The sequence below is a fragment of the Eubalaena glacialis genome, chromosome 15 (assembly GCF_028564815.1).
Source record: "Eubalaena glacialis isolate mEubGla1 chromosome 15, mEubGla1.1.hap2.+ XY, whole genome shotgun sequence".
Classification (NCBI taxonomy): domain Eukaryota; kingdom Metazoa; phylum Chordata; class Mammalia; order Artiodactyla; family Balaenidae; genus Eubalaena; species Eubalaena glacialis.
This window is the reverse complement of record NC_083730.1, coordinates 51,382,813-51,401,050: the sequence shown is the minus strand read 5'-3', so window position 1 is coordinate 51,401,050 and position 18,238 is coordinate 51,382,813.

Sequence of the window (18,238 nt, the reverse complement as noted above, 5' to 3'; positions counted from 1 at the left end):
GCAGACTTATTTTCAGAAACTGTGTAAGCCAGAAGACAATGGAAAGACATCTTTTAAGTGTTAAAAGGAAACAGTCAATCTAAAAACTTCTGGAAAGAAGTCTATACCCAGTGAAAACATCTTTCAAAAATAAAGGCAAAATAAAGAACTTATCAGACGAAAAAAAGCAGAGAGAATTCACCATAAGTAGAGCTGTGCTAAAAAAAAAATTGTTAAAGGATGTTTTTCAGGCAAAAAGGATATTAAACTAGATTGAAATTTGGATCTACACAAAGGAATGAAGAACATCTGAAATAATAAATTTATGGGAAACATATAAGACATCTTACAAAAAACCAATTTTCTCATTTTTTAATCTCTTTAAAAGATAATTAACTGTTTAAGCCAAAAATAATAACCATATATTACAGGGTTTGTTAACATATGTAGAAATAAAATGTATGACAACAATAGCAGAAAGGATGTGAGGGGGAAATCGAAATATTGTAAGGGTCTCACGCTCCACATGAAGTGCTCCAGGATTGTATGAGGTAGGGTGTGACAAATTAAAGAGGTATATTGTACATTCTAGGGCAAGCATTTTAAAAAAATGAAACAAAGAGCTATGGCCATTAAACCAATTATGGAGATAAAATGGAATCATTAAAAACACCCAGTTAGTCAGAAATAGAGCATATTTCAAGGGTAAAGTGTTTCCTTGGGATTTAAAAGCAATTTTGTTGCCTTTAACCAAGCACTGCAGATTCCACTGAAGGACTAGGCTTTCAGAACTAAACTTGGGATGTCCTATAGTCAGTCTAACCACACTTTTAAAGCAGGACTGGTCTTGACAAAAATACAAATGGGATTCCTAAAAGTGAAACACATCAACCCATTACCACACTAGTATATAGACGTATGAGATAATCCAGCAGAATCCAGTAACAAGTCAGTTTTTTATGGCTATGAGGTCCACAGCTTGAAGCTAAGTTTAGACCTCTGACAGAGAGAGGCCAGCAAGTCGAGCTGATGTCACACTGTTTTGTAAACTCAAAGAGGGCAGCATTGTATTAGCTTTGGTTGTCACTGGATACCATCACCTTGAACAGCAACTGGCACTTATTAGGTACTCATAAATGTTTGTGGAAAGAAGGAAGGAGGAAACAAGGGAGGGAGGGACCTTGTAGTGGAAGGAGTCCCTAGGACAATATGTCTGCATCTATCAGAAGTGTATTTCTTACACACAAGGATAACAGTAACTAGAGCTAGGAGGAGTAAATGTCTTAAATGATGTGGCACTTAGAAAAAAAGACCAGAGTCTTTTTAAGACTGATCTTAAAAAGCATCAGACACATCCCTCTCTGATGCCTTAAATATTTTTCCTTGACTAAGGAAGTAACGTTTGTGCCAAGAAATATCCATTTACTCTGACTGCTCAGCTAGTAAGCTATAGTCTGACAATTGTCCTAAAGATTGATGCATAATATAATCAGGAGAGTAGAGCCACACAAATTGAGAGGTGTGTTTGTTACAGTAAAGGTCCTAATGCACATCAGAGGCCATTCCTCAGGCAGAATACTCAATTTAGAAATCTACTGTCACCCAGATACATCTGCCAATAAATCATCGGAGAGATGCATTTACGTTGAGGGCAAAATACTTCGCCTTATGGTTCCTCCTAAGCTCCTTGAAGATAAAATGGTTTATCCTCAGCATCTTTGTTTAAATAGCAATAAAAGCCTCACCTAACATGAAGGTCAAGGTAAGCAGGACAACTGACATACACACTGATTCCATGGAGAAAGAATGTCTCTGCTCTGAACCCAGCAGGGCTTAAGAGAAGGGATGATGCTCTGTCACAATCCCACACTGGTTATCTGAACATGCGCAACATGAGGTTTCAAATGTGTGATGTATATGGTGACTCAATACCTAGAATTTCTAAGAAATGATTAAATATACAAACAAAAACTATTGAGTCTGTTTTATGAAAGCATTGTCACATGGATAACCAAAACACTTAATCCTAAATACAGCACCTCCACCCCACTACCTCCACCATCACAGCTAACACACACACACACACACACACACGTATATATTTCTACACCCATATATATAAGTATATATAATATTATCTGTCCCACATTCTGTTGAAATAAATTGAATTTGCTGGAAATCTCCATAAATTGGGGGGAAATCTTTATAAATGTGATCCTTGTGCTCCGTTCTTTTCTTCTCCTCTCCTTCCCTTTCCTGTCCTCTCGTCTCTTTCCTCTGTGGTAGGTTATTTTTCTGGACCCCTCCCCAGCAAAGTTTTGCTTCCATCAATTACCATTCTAAGAAATCTACAGTTTTCTCAGCAATATGTATCTGAACCACTGGAGTAAATTCTGTCCCAGCAGCTCCTGTACTGCAGGGAGGCTGGGGAAGGAGGAGGTCCATCTCAGTGGGACATCTGTTTATTTTGTATTTAACAAAAGGGAAAGGGTTTCTTCCAACGACATTTTTTGGCTTGGGAACCCTGAATGTAAACTTACAGCAGTGACCTAAGCTCACCTCAAGAACAATATTAGCTGACAACCACCTTGGGAGTGAAAAATAAAATCCCATTCCAGCTCCCTTTGACTGATCTAAGCTCCTTTTGCTGTCATTTAACACCACAGATTTGATTTAATTTGATGAGACTTCTAAGACAATTTAGAAACTTAAGCATTTAATGCCAACACTAATCATTCCTCTTCCACACGTTTTCAAAGGTTTCCTGGTTTATAAACAAAAAGCAGAATCAGATGTGAGAGCAAGAATAGTACTTTGCTTTTCTACTTTTTAGTTTGTAAGTAAAAGTTATCTTCCAAAGAAAGAACTGGGAGGAATGAGTGGGAATTACAGAAAAACAGCTTGGGACTCAGCATAAGGAAGCACTCTTTAATGGTTAAAACAAATAGAAGGGATACCACAGGAAAAAAAGAAGCTTCCCTGACACAGAAGGGGGTTCAAGTAGAGACTTGGGTGGGACCATGTGAGGATGGGATTGCATAACCTCTGAGGTCCATCACGGTACTTCACATGGTTCCAAAATTTGGGAAGGTTATAAAAAGGCGGCATTTCAGCAACAGAATATCTCAGGTGTAAAGATGTGGCAAAGGACTGCAGAGTTTGTACTAAAAAGGCAACCTATGTTTAGTTAAAAATGAAGGTGCCAAAGGATAACAATCCATATATCAAGCTTCATCTTGGGCCACTCCTCCCTTTCTTTGTACTCCCACCAAAAGTACAAAATTCTGGCTGAAATTTGGAACCTGGTTACACTGGCACGTACTGGAATCATTGTGATCTCATGTTTGTATTAAATATTCATTATGAAATTTTCCTCTAACATGGTTGTTCAGTTGTCAGAAGAGAAACCTGCGCTGTGATTTCTGCTACTGGGGAAACTGCTTCAATTCAAACTGAATTTTAAGTCTGTAAACAGTCTCCACGAAGCAAACACCTGGAGGCCAGCAGCTGCTGACCCCTGCCTGTGGGCTCAGTCTGCAGGAGGACAGGACCCCTGTGTGTGTGACTAAGGTGGAGGGAGCTGCATCTGCTCGGACTTCACCCGTGACCGCTGTCCTCTCATCCACAAGGTGCTGACCCCCTGGCAGGCCTCTTGAAGCTGCTGTGACACCTTTCCTCAGCAACAGGCTTCCTCGAGTCCACACGAATCATTCCCAAGTATTTCTTTCCACATCCACTGCTGTGCGCTTGCCTCAGCCACTACCTTCTCTCACCCTGATGGGATCGCTGCAAAATCTTCCAAGCTGCTCCCCGTGCCCACACCCACCCCCTGCCTCAGGTCTCCAGCAAAGCAGGCAGCTGATCCTGATGTTGCAGCACAGATTTCTGTTTATTACCCATGGCCCCAACTAAAGCAAAGGCTCCAGGAGGCAGGGTCTTTGCTTCTGTTGTCCCTCACTGTGTTGCCGGCACTTGGAAAAGTGTCAGGCACACCGTAGACATGCCATAAATATTTGTGGCGCTCAGGGGAGTTTTCTACTTGCGCCTGCACTTGCCGGGGAGATATGAAAACTGGATGCTCTGTTTCATGACCACCGTCAAGAATGTGAACTTGGAGAGAACTTACTAGACCTAACTGAGGACTTTTTCCCGACTAATGAACAGGAGGCATCATTTTAACCCATCCTACACAGATTTATGGACTCATTCCATTTTATCCAGAATAGGACAGTTTTCCTTAATGAGCATAATCACCAGGAAACCCTCTTTCGAACACTTTAGAAAATCTGACTTTCCCCCTCATCAACTATTCATTCGGTTTCTTCATTGGGATGTGTTTCTTTGCCAAGCAAGTAAATAAATGCAAGCGAATGGATGACCCTCTGTGGGTGGTCAGGTGTGTTCTGAGACTTAGACAGTTATTAGCCTCTTTGCACAACCACAGTCAAGGCTCTCTCCCACTTGAAAGGGCTCTCCCCAAGAAGGGTTCTCAGAAAGCATTGATTTTGGAAGAATCTCTGTGGTCCAGTGGTAAATAATGGTAGGCGGGCCCTACGAATAAAGAAACATTCGTCAGCTACCAAATATAGGCCTGAATGGTCTAGCATGGTGGGCAGGGAAGCCCAGGCTTCTTGGAGAAAGCTGAGTTTGAATCATGGCTCCACTCTTTTGGGAAAACCACTGACCATTGCTAAGTCTTGCTATCTTCAGCTGTAAAATAAGATCTGCCTTGCTGGGTGGTTATGAGCATTAGAGAAAATGTACACAAAGCCCTGAACACAGTTTCTGGCAGAGTAAGTGCTCCATAGATTAGTTATTACTAGTCACAAATGGTAGTTAGTGACTGTACAGGTTAATCTAAGGAGAGCTACACTATCCTTCTTAGGAGATGCTGTATTCATTTTCTATCACTTTGTAACAAGCTACCACAAACTCACTGGCTTAAAACAACACACATCTGTTTTCTCACAGTTTCCATGGGTTAGGAGTCTGGGAGTTACTCCTGGGTTGTGGGTTCTCTGCTCAAGGCTGCAATTAAGTTTTCAGCCAAAGGCTAGAATCTCATTCTAGGGTCAGGGGCCCCTTCCAAGCTCACATGGTTGTTAACGATTCATTTCCTTGAAGCTGTAGAACTTATGGTGTCTTACTTCTTCAAGGCCAGGAGGAGAGAAGTTTATTTCTTCCGTCTCTGACCTCTAGATCCTCTTTTCAAGGGTTCACCTGATTAGGTCAGGCCCACTCAGGATAATTTTCTTTCTAACATAAAGTCAACTGAATAGAGCTTAATTACATCTGCAGAATCTTTTTGCCTTTGCCATAGAAAGCAACCTGGTCGCAGCAGTACTGTCCCATCACTTTTTCCATATTCTGTTTGTTAGAACCAAGTTACAGTTCCCACTCATATTCAAGGACATGAGTCATTAAGGGTCTTCTTAGAATTCTGCCTTCCACAGACATCATTTGTAATTCCCATGGAATCTGATCATTCTTGGTTGACCTATAGTGGTAATGGAGTGAAGTCAAGGAATACTACTGTTAGCATATTTCCTACACTGCCAAGGATCCAAGAAAACCAGACATAAGGGGAATGACTGGCAGCTGGTCAGCAAAAGGACAACAGGGAAATCAGAACTGCCCACAGGTGAGTTTGAAATTCAGCCTTTTCCTGCTAACTCAGGAGAGAAAGATAGCAGGCTGTGTGGAGATGGCGGCTACCTGCTATAGATGAACCAAAATCAACTCGTCAACAGCCATTGCCCTCTTGGAGATAACTCAGTGTAGACCCATATAGGAAGAATTTGTTGTTGAAAAATGTATGCATTATTGCATGCACACATACATACACACACACACACACGCGCACACACACAGCCTAAACAGCCAGATGTGTTCTATCGACATTCAAGGATATCAGTGCCAGTTTCCTCAACGTGGTTTCCTAGGTGCTGGGGTTGGGGGTGGTGAGTTAGAGTGTGTTTTCATGCAGGCGAGTGAACAATTCTTCTCTGCCACTAAGAAAAGAGTGTCCACAGCAACTTCCTTCATATGTGGTCCCAGAAGCGGCAGCTGTCTCTGGGTAGGTTGGGTCATCACCTAGTCAGGTCACAGACAGGACGCCTTCAGAGTGAATTATAATCTGCAGTCTCAACAGCTGTGCCCAGGATTCAAGAGGACCAGCTGGAGAGCAGTGAGCGACTCATCTGTGTATGGGGGCAGGGGCATGCTGAGGCCCCTTCTGCCCCGCTGGCCATGGCGTGTGTGTAAGAGCTGTGTCTGAAGGAAGGCCTCTCTAGAAACCCAAAGATTCTTGAACGTACACTCAAGTCTCCAGAGCACGTTCTCCAGAGCACGTCCCCCAGCCTCAAACCAGCCAGGACCTGGCTGTATGAGACCTGCCTCCAGGCTCAGACCCCTACAGCCAAGAGGTGTAGAGGTGTAAGAAGGCTTCTCTGCCAGGCAAAAAACTCAAGTTGACAGCTGGCAATCCTACTGCCTGATTGTTTCAAAACCACGTGCTTCCTCTCCTTACTTCCATTTAGTACTTTTCTTCCACTTTTTTCTTTATTTCCTCTTTCCAGATCTCCTGCTCTTCTCCTCTCATTTTTCACTACCTCTCTCTGATTTATACCTTTCTCTAGGCCACTTGCCCACTCTGTTCTTCACACTTGGATTTCTCCTGTCCTCTCTCTTCAGCTTTCTTTCCTCCTTTGCCCTTTTCCTCTCTGCTGCTCTGACTCTGTGGCTTGCATTCCCTGAGTGAAACTGCAGAGGGCAGGATCCTGGCTGGAACTATCCCCAGACCTTTGCTGTAGATCATCTATCTAACTATAGCATAAAGGTCCTTTCATTGTCTTCACCAAAACATTAGCTTTTGGTTTTTTTTTTAATTCAATGAACAGATTAAATGTAATATACTGCCCTTGTAAACATAATAAATAACTCTCTTTGAGTCTGGTGAATTCTTATTGAATAGGTAGTATATTGGGTAAATTGTATCAACAGAACCAAATAATGCAATAATCAGTGCTCTGGGCTGAAGGTCTGTGTTCTCCCAAAATTTGTATGCTGAAATCCTAACCCCAAAGGTGATGCTATTTGGAGGTGGGGCCTTTGGGAGGTGATTAGGTAAGGAGGTTGAGGCCCCGCCCCATGATAGGATTAGTGCCCTTATAAAAGAGACCCCAGAGAGCTCCCATGCCCCTTTTTGCCATGTGAGGACACACCAGAACATGAGCTGTCTATGGACCAGAAAGTGGGCTCTCACCAGACACTGAATCTGCCGGCACCTTGATCTTGGACTTCCCAGCATCCAGAACTTTGAGAAATAAATGTCTGTTGTTTATAAACCACTCAGTTTCTGGTATTTTTTTATAGCAGCCCAAATGGACTAAGACAGTCAGTACAGAAACATCTGCGAGGAAAAGGAAACTTCCTGCAGATGAGGCAAGATCCATTTCTCCTCAGGAACTACTAATATTGTTGAAGGCATTTTTACTTGCAAGAGAACTTCATTAGAACACATAGGCAACACTTAGCATGTTGAGGAAATGGGAACCCCATTGCATGGCCTCCCTTACATTCTTACATCTCTTCTTCTCTTCTGCTACCACCCCTCAGTATGTTCTTAGAAAGCAGCTAGTACTGTGGAAGATTTCCTTTTTATGCTGTGCTGCCCTTATTCCTTAAACATCCTCAAAAATGATTTTCTGCATCATAACAGGAACACTTACAAATATCTTGGTGATGACACAGAAAATCTGAACACTTCAGCCATTCTGTCAATGTTTGAGGAAAAAAATATTCCTGACCCAGTTCCAGCTGAAAAGCAACTTGCTGAAACATCACCTAAAACAGGAGGTCCCAATTCACTGGAACTCAACTTATTACACGCTTGAGCAATAACTGGAACAAGAAAAAGCTGTGCAAGATTTTGCAGGCCAGGGTGTGAGAACAAAAAAAAAAGGGAAGGGGAGACATCCTTTGAACCTTTACTCAGTGGAGTCTGACAAGCTATGTGGGCTATCATCCTCCTCCTTGGAAGGTCACTGCTGACAAATGCCAGGCTAGACTAGGTGTTGGACTGCTGAGCAGATGTCTGGATCTCTTGGTCAAATCAATGCCAACTTAATTTGAAGTGAAGAAAATATTCCTCAGATTCAGACCCATGCATGCCTCCCATAGACCTGGGAAAGAAGGAAGTGTTGGGACAGGGTTATCTTCTTAACCACAATTCTCGACTGATATTCTAACCCTGTTTCTTGCGTGGCTTTGATCACTCTAGTGAGGCTGATTTAAACCAAATCTGCATGGAACCCCAGTTCCTTCCTCTCTTCTCAGGGTCACGGGCATTTCAGGAAAACAAAGTCTCTTCAATTTATTTTGAAATATGAAAAACAATTGTTTCCTCTCAGATTCTAGTCTGTAAGCCAATGACAACAGTTTCCATGGTCGCTAGAGCTGAGAAGTGGTGGTGGAGGTGGTGGAGGTACCATGTGTTTTAAAGGCTCTTTTCTTATGTGCACCCAGGGCTGACGGCTTCTGCCCTCTGAGATACAAAGTGAACTTCAAACTTTCTGGCTCCTGGTCTCCTGCATGGAGGCCCAAATGTTGCTCAAATTTCTGGCAACAAAATGATTATACCTTAATAAAAATCAATATACTTAACATAGTCCATACGCCAATATCTAAAAGGCTGTCTCCTTATTTAAAATTTATGAAGAAACGGTTGGTACAAGGCAAAACAAATTAGATGAGCAATGCCCCTCTCCAACCCTCTATATTTCAGCAATTGGTCATTCCAGCCATGCATTTGCTAAAACCCAGTGTTCACTCCAAAACGGTGGCTGATGGGATTGTCTTTAACTGTGTCTTAGTTTTGTATTTACGGGGAAGCTTATTTCACTGAAACAATCATTTGCAACAGACAGTGTGAACACATGCCTGTAAACATAAAAATTTGAGTCCTAAAACAAAAGGTTCTTGCTTCAAAAGTAAGGTCATGCAAAAGTAAGGTCATGTCCCTTTAAGCTGTTAATTTAAAAAAAGGAAAACAACTCTGTATTGCATTTGAGTCACCTTAGTCCAAATGCTTCATCAAGCTAAAGCTTCCAGATCAGTGCTGGCCAACAGAAATATGGTGTGAACCAACTGTGCAATTATAAGTTTTCTAGTAGGCATATTAAGAATGATAAGAAGAAACAGCTAAAGTTAATTTTAATAATATATTATTTAATCCAATCTGTCTAAAATATTGTCATTTTAACAGGTAATCAATATAAAAAGTTATTGTGATTTTTTTACGTTAATTTATTCTTGTACTAAGTCTTAGAAAGCTGATGTGTATTTTGTACTAAAAGCACATCTCAGTTGGAACAAGCTGCATTTCAAGTGCTCAGTAGGCACTAGAAAGCACAGTCCTAAACAAAATAGCTGCCCAAAGGGCATGATGATTGGACTGTCAGTTGTAACGATGAGGATGTAGTAGAAATTGCCTGGGTTTTGGTCCATCAAGACCTGATGGACGGGGCTTCCCTGGTGGCGCAGTGGTTGAGAATCTGCCTGCTAATGCAGGGGACACGGGTTCGAGCCCTGGTCTGGGAAGATCCCACATGCCGCAGAGCAACTAGGCCCGTGAGCCACAACTACTGAGCCTGCGCGTCTGGAGCCTGTGCTCCGCAACAAGAGAGGCCGCGATAGTGAGAGGCCCGCGCACCGCGATGAAGAGTGGCCCCTGCTTGCCGCAACTAGAGAAAGCCCTAGCACAGAAATGAAGACCCAACATAGCAATCAATCAATCAATCAATCAATTAAAAAAAAAAAAAGACCTGATGGACCAAATTATTTTCAAATCCTGACACCACTGTTGATTGGCTGTGTGACCTTGCACAAATCACTCAGGATCTCTGAACTTTAATCTCCTTGTCTTTGAAGTGAGGATATTAATTCTTGCATTTCAAAGGATTATTGTGTTACACGAAACATACACATATATAAGTGCTTAGTACAATACCTAGTACACACTAGGAACTCAATAATAGGCATTTAATATTATAGCTATCATTCATGGACTATATACACATATAAAAATGACTGTAAAACATGTCTATTTTTTTAATCTGGAAAAAACTCTACAGGATATTTTATCTAAAGAATATTTTAATCAAATCAGCATTTCTCTGTATTACTGGCTGCACTTTGTTTTGTTGTTATTGCAGTTAGAAATATTTAATCTAATAAGGTAACACTGACAGAGCTAGGACCCCATGATTTTTAAACCCTTAAGGAATAGAGATTCTAAAAAGCTGTTATTTTTAAATGGCAAGCACCTGGATTTGATATTCTTCAGCAAACACTGCAACTTTCTGTCCCTTCTTAGGAGTTACCAGAGACTTATGGTATACAATTCTGTTCTGGGGCCATAGGGGAAGACCCTGCCCTGTGGGATTCCCTGAGGAAAGCAGACACCACCAGTGTATGGTTTTACATAAAGGGAGATCATGAGACAGTAAATGAAAGTTCAGTTGGTGGCCCCTAAGGGGTTCATTTTAGGAGAGGAAAATATCTCTTTCTCTGACAGGGAGTTGGGAAAGTTGGGAACCTGTGCCCCAGAGAAGAGAGATATGATAAAAATCACTCCCAAAAGGACATGAGAAAAGACCAGGGCGGAGAAGTCCCCCCAGACAGATATATATGGAGGGGCTTAGACTCATGCCTCCTGGGAGGGGTCTTACCTAGTATTTAGTTTTAAATTTCTCTATGTTGTAATTTTCTTCTCATGCCTAGCCTTCAGTAAAATCTTGTTAAATATTATAATTTAGTCTCAGCTGTCATAATGGGAAGTTTAAAGGGAAGGCCTAGACCCATTCCTAGCACAGAGCAGTACCAGGAAGTGAGGGGTAACCTCAGGAGAGAGGGAGCGCCTGAGGTGGCAGGAGGTGACCCGCACTGGGTGTCATAACGTCGTGAGCGGGAACAGGAGCAGGAGGCTGCAGTGGGAGTGCTGGCTGAGGAGGGCACGCATCAGCGATAACAGATGGGGGAGAATGTTAGCCTCCCCTGGGGAGACCCAAAAATGTAAGAGGGGATTATCCCATTAAAGGAACTGAACTCCAAAAAGATAAGTGCTCAATTATTATAATGTAGACATTGAAAAGAATTGTGGCAACATTTTGTAGAACACGCTATGGGAGGCTTGAACATCCTTGCTACATAGTGGGGAAATACTAACTTCTCTAGTCATTTCTCACACGGTTGCATATTCTTGGACAAATTATTCAACTTCTCAGACCTGCAGTTTGCTCATCCTCAGAATGAGGGGACTGAACAAGGTGGTTTAAAGTTTCTTCCAGAGATACAACGCTGATTATGTCATGATTTGAATATCAGTCACCTAATGTGTTTGGTGACACACTGGACATAGCTTCATCATTCAAGTTTAAAAAGCCATTCAATAACCTGACTCTACATAGGTAGCAGAAATATCCTAAATGCACACTTGAATCAATTCAAGTATGATCAAGATTAAAGATCTAGTGAAGATTTATAACGTGATAGAAAACAGCTAAAAAATAAATGTAAGTTAGGGTATGTTCATTTAACTTCATTGGAGCATTAAGAGCTCAAGTTCTATTATGCCTAATCTTAGATTAATTCAAATCTGTGTTGGTATGAGGAAGCACATAGTAGGTACTAAATGAAAGTTGAATGAATGACTGAAAAATGCTGCCAGACAAATTCGGTTGACTCTTGAAGCTATTTGAATTATTTCATACCCTTCGTTTTTTAACCTCACTATAACCACTATGGCTGCTTCAGTGTTCAGAAGTGAAAGATTATTCTTATTTTAAAATGAAATCTGATATGCTATCACAAATGATATCAATGATAAAGAAAAGAGGTGTGTGGACATCTGAAAAAGAAAAAAGCACACCTACACAGAGAATTCCCAAATGAAATTGTGGGGGTTTTTTAAAAGAGTATTATCAAAAGAAATAGCTGGCAAGGCTCTTGATCAAGGTAAAATATTAAAATGGTCCGTGGCAGTAGGGAGGCCACAGATTAGAGATGAGGTTGCAAAAAAAAAAAAAAAAATCTGAAGAAAAGCAACAAGGAGTTTTCTTAGCTTGGTTTGAAGCAAGAAAAAGGAGCAAAGGAAAGGTGACAGCTCACAGAAGATGGCATAGAGGTTAACAATTTGGCAGCACAGAGCTATGAAATTCCGGGTTGCATTTCTTCTCCATAAAAGAACATAATATTCAATCTGGAAAGGGTAAATAATCATAATAAAAAGAAACATAACATTCAGATGGTTTAAAATTATAAAAGTTTAAGTTTCCAGGTCCTAAGAATCCCATCCAGTGTGCTCTAAGAACACTTGGCTGTTACCACTCAGCCACTGTTGAGGAATTATTAAAAATGGGAGAAAAGCTAAGAGGCTGAGAATGGGAAATATTAATATTATGCAATTTGCCGAAAGAATAAAAAGTGGATTCACTGGATGGTAAATGAATCTTGTGGAAATCTAGCCTGAATGAATAAATCTATGGTTTGTAAACTTTAAGAAAGAATGTGGTGATTTTACTAGAACCAAGAGGAGATCACCAAGAACCTACTGAACCAATGTGACTTTAACCCTTATTAATAGAGTTGCTCAGAGAATAGCAAAATCCCATCATGATCAACATTCTTACTACTTACCAAGGTTAAGACATAGAAAAGTGCTTATTCAATTTAAGGAAGACACAATGCTAGGAGAGTTAACTAAAGCCCATATATTTGTCAGGACTCTTGATTACAAGAGACAGAAGCCCAGTTTAAATTAACCTCAGAAAACAAGCTACCCAGGGGGATAAATCACTTAAGGCATAGTTGGATATAGTTGCTCAAGTAACGAAATCAAGCTTTAGACTCTCTACATCTTGGCTCTGCCTTCCTTTGTGTTTGCTTCATTTTCAGCCAGGTCCTCCCAAATGAGGTGAAATATGGCAGTAGATTCCCAGGTTTATCTTCTAGCAGCTCAACAACCATAATGGAAAGAATGTCCCTTTTGCCCAAGAGTTCTAGTCAAAGCCCTAGGTTTGATACTTATTGCCCTGACTTGGGACAAATGCCATTGTTGAATCAACTTCAGTGATTTAATGCTTTGATTGTCCGAGCTGGAGAACCCACCCACTCAAAGCCCAAGGAGAAGATAAGCGAGTAAGTTGTTCTTTAAAGAGATTCTGTGCAGGCAAAATATAGCAAACAAGTACACCAAAAATAATAGGCTAAAGTAATGGTTAAAAAAAACAAGACTAAAGGGACTTCCCTGGTGGCTCAGTGGTTAAGAATCCTCCTGCCAATGCAGGGGACATGGGTTCGAGCCCTGGTCTGGGAAGATCCCACATGCTGCGGAGCAACTAAGCCCGTGCTCCACAACTACTGAGCCTGCGCTCTAGAGCCCATGAGCCACACCTCCTGAGCCCATGTGCCGCAACTACTGAAGCCCACGTGTCTAGAGCCCGTGCTCCGCAACAAGAGAAGCCACTGTAATGAGAAGCCCGTGCACTGCAACGAAGAGCAGCCCCCGCTCGCTACAACTAGAGAAAGCCCACATGCAGCAATGAAGACCCAACACAGCCAAAAATAAATAAATAAAAAATAAATTTAAAAAATTAAAAAAAAAAAAGACTAAATAATACATTGAAAGTCCTGAACTTGGTTTAAAACAATCAATTACATAAATTTTAGATGAGGATAGGCCACATCTGTCAACAAATGGTTCATGTGAAAAAGATTTAGAGATTATATTAGAGTACACTCATTATGAACCAACAATTTATTACAAAAACTGGAACAACGAAGTCAATTTTAGGTTGCCTTAACAGAAAAATCATAACCCAATTATAGGATGTTATGGTCCCAGAGTTACCTTCGTAAGTCAGACCACAGCTGAACATAACATCCTAGAAGGACATTCCCAAGGAACAGAGCATCCAGAGGAGGCTGACTGGGATAAAGAACTAAAAACTTAGGGGGAAGACCCGAAGAAGCTGGAGATTTCCATCCTGGGAAAAGGAAAACCAAAAAGCAATGTTGAAATATTTGAAAAGCAATCATATGGACTTAAGACTGACTTCATCTGTGCTACTTCAACAGGAACAACTAATACCTGCAATGAAATTAAAGGGAAACAGATTCAGGTACAGTCTGGTACTGTAGTACAAGTACTATTGTCCAGCAAAATAACTGGTTGCCTTGAGGTGAAGTGAACTTCTCTCAAATGTAATTATCAGGGATGTTGTAGGATTGTGTTAGGAACTAGTGATCTCCTAAGATCTCTCTTCTAACTCTTGAAGCTTATTATCCAGTGATTCCGTGAATGTTTGTTAACTTCCCCATGATGGAAAAGTCAACAAGAAATGCATAATCTTTCTATATTTCTAAGAGTGAGGGAAGAACCCAGGCCCTCTGGGTCTGTTACATGAATATGACTAAGGGAATTCACCACTCTGGCTGACTGGAAGAAGTTCAGTGCTGTGTGGAAGTAAACTCCACATGGAAGAATCTTGGAATAAAAAGATACCAAGGAAACTGAGGGTTTGGGCAAATGTCTCACTCACCTTGGCACCTTCATGCATTTGTCACAGCTCAATGTGTGCTTTAAATGAATTAAAACATCACTATCTGGTAATTATTCTTTTATCTACTTCTTCAGGGAAATGGCTCAAATTTCTATTAAAATAATTTTGATCTCCTATGGATTTCTTCATTAATGTTGTTTTCAACACAGATATTGTAAAAATGTAGTAACATAGCAAGTATATTGCAAAAATGCAATAAAGTAGCCAAAAACGTTTTATAAATTATCAAACAGTATATACATGTAAGGAGTTATTGTAATTATTACTCATTCTACCATAACATAGATAACTTAGAGTTAGTTATATTAAAATTTTCTTTCTAAAATTATGAAGATTCACTAAATCCTTGGAAAACACAAAATAATCACGTAAAGGATCATATTCCTCTGAACTGAGAACTAGTTCTGGCTTAAGGAGATGGTACATCGATAGTGTGTACTTAAATGTCACTGAATAGCTGTGAGGATTAAATGAAATTTTGTCCAAGAAAAGTGTTTTGCAATACGTTGTATAATTCCAAAATCAGGATCTTATCCTTCTGTTCTCATTATTAGCAATTTTTTATTATCCTATTACAATGAATTAACTGCAGAAACATAGATGTCTAGGCTAGGCCAACTCTACCTGATAATTAATATCAGAATTCTGGCGCTCAGAGTGGGCAACAGTTTCCTTACTTATAAGAGGTTGGAATACATTAAATCAGCTTGATTATTAATTACTATCAGAGGACACAATGTTAAACATAGGGACTTTGTGGCCACTCTGTATATCACAATTCGCTCTTGTAATATCCCTCATGTTAGCAAAATTGCACGGTAAAAGCTCTAGATCAATAATAAAAGTAAGTATGTGCGAGACCTATATTCCTTAAAAGGAATTGTTGAAACCATTTTGATTCTCCATTACCATAATTCCAAAAGCCAATAGGTAGGATTCATAAAGCCTAAATAGTCTATAGGTTTATGTTAGTGGCTTTTGAACAAGATGAATCTCATAATTTGGGATGAAGATAACTAAGAAATAATGAAGCTGAGCCTTCTCATTTTGCAAAGGAGAAAAGAGTCTCATAGCAAATAAGTGCCTTAATCAAGGGGAGACTGGACTTAGAAAAGAGACTGGAATTTTTAGTGCTTCTCAGGAAAATTTTATTTATTTTTAACGGTAAAATCTGACCACATGTCTAATAAAACCACCTAATAGGTCTATAGTGCTTTCTTTTATGGTCACCATCCTCATCAAATATATATTATTAAACACATGAAAGGAGGCCTGATATAAATTGGATGTTATATTTGAAAGGCTATGATTTATTTCCAGTAATAGCCAAGATTACAATCAAAAAGGGATAAAAATGTTATTCAATACAGCTATATACGCAAGTATGCAGGGAACCAGAATCACTCTGCTGCATGAGCAAGGTCTGCAAAGAAATGTGTCCATGCATGTAGAGCTTTATGGAAAATATGAAGGACTTGTAAGAAATGGATGATAAGTGGGGAATATTGACCTTGTTTCCACTGGGGTCAAAAAATGCAAAGAGATTCTTTCGTATTTTTATTTCCCTGGGGAGTACATGTGACTTAATTTTTAAAAAAATCCTTGAGAAGTGAGATCTCTCCAGTTGCCAGTGGTGCTTTTTTTCCCCAGCTCTATTTTACTTCGGAATTATTTCTGCATAGTTCAAAAGCAAAAAGGAAATTTTGGCAAAATCTAACCCAGTCAAGATGGATGTTAATTGCAATGTTACAATACTAATTTGGGCATCCTTACTCAACCATAGGAAACTCATTATGACCTCATTTAACATTCTGAAAACATTTTTAGACAATTTATAGATTCAAATGGAAATAAATATAACTATATTTGTAGAACTGTCATTTTAGTCAAATTAAATTTTCCAATTAGAGAAAGAAGTCTTGTTAAGATCACCCATAATTCATATTCATAGGAGACTTCAGTTCAGGTTATAGAACTCTGAAAGACCATTTGGAACAAGAAATGTGATTCTTGCAGTGATGTATTTATCAGTTTTTGGTGATTCTATTATATACAGAAATACTGTTTATAATAATGTATTAATGATCCATAGTTTAAATCTTTTAAAATGCCAGCTAGTTTACAATTCAAGGGTGAATGTTGAAAATAGTTAGAAACTGAATAACTACATTCCTAAATAGCATCACCTGCTTAGAAGAAACAAAGCATTGAAATTTTGCTTCTCATAATAAATGAAAACCCTGACACTTTTTCAGTGCAATTGGCTGAATGCTTACCCATGCTGGTTTAAAAAAAAGAAAGAAAAAAAGTACATGACCTTAACATCTATAAAATGTAAGAGGAACCAAATCAAAATAGAAAGTTGAATCTGGTCAGCTTGAAGCATTTAATAGTATCGTTAATAATAGATCCGTAAACTATGTCCATTTAAATACCAAAGGTGAGTTCTTAAGTAGAATAAATAAATATACTCAGTGGAATCAAAGACTTTTTAGGATGACTCATTACTTTCGACCCTGACATTCAGCTAATGATGATACATTACATTGCATTTATATCACATCACATTTATATTACATTAGGAACAATCTTTATGACCTGATGCTCAGGATTTTTAAAAAATTTTTTTCTTCCAAACTTACAGATTTTTTTTAACATTAGAATTCAAAAAGCACAAATCTGTGCACTATAATTAACATGCTGCCTGAGGTTTATAAATTCAGAAAGCAAGAACTTCCAGGAATCCTGCAGAGATCTAACCTTACAAGACAGATGGTCTACAGCCATCTCATCAGCAGGCTCAGGACTGGGTATAGGTAGAAGAGGCTGTGACCCCAGATGTGTGATTGGAGGCGATTGGAAAATGTCTTCTGTTCCACCCCTGGCCTATAGTATTTGTTATCTGTTTTAAAAAAAAAATGCAACCCTGTGGCTCAGGGCTGTATCTCCCAGAGTACCCTGTTAAAATTCATCCCACATACGACTGAATACATTTGTTCAACAAATATATACTATGCACCTACTATGTTCTAAGTACTATAAAGGATACAGAGATGTATGAGCTGTAAGACTGCAGAATATTAGCAAGTGACAAAAAATTAGGGACAGAAAATTCTGGGTTCAAACCTTATCATCACACCTTACTGGCAATAGGATCATGGATAAGTAACTAAGCCTCAGCTTCCTGATCTGTAAAATGGGGGGATGATAGTACCCATGTATCAGGACTGGGTCATGATTAACTAAGCATACGGAAGGGACTTAGGAGAGTGCTTTGCACATAGTAAATGTTGAATAATTATAGCTATTGTTATTATTATTAATTTTTTTTTTTTGGCTGTGCCTTGCGGCTTGTGGGATCTTAGTTCCCCAACCAGGGATTAAACCCAGGCCACGGCAGCGAAAGCGCCGAGTCCTAACCACTGGACTGCCAAGGAATTCCCGCTATTATGTATTATTATTATTATTATTATCAGCCATAGACACTACCTTCAAGGAATTTAAAGTGCAATAGGGAGATGAGGTATGTGCATACATAACAGTGAGACAAAGTGAGGAATAGTTCAGAAAAAGAAAAGATGGCCTCCAGAAGTAGGGGCCAGGGAAAGTTTGAGGAAAGAGGTCACATTTGAGCTGGA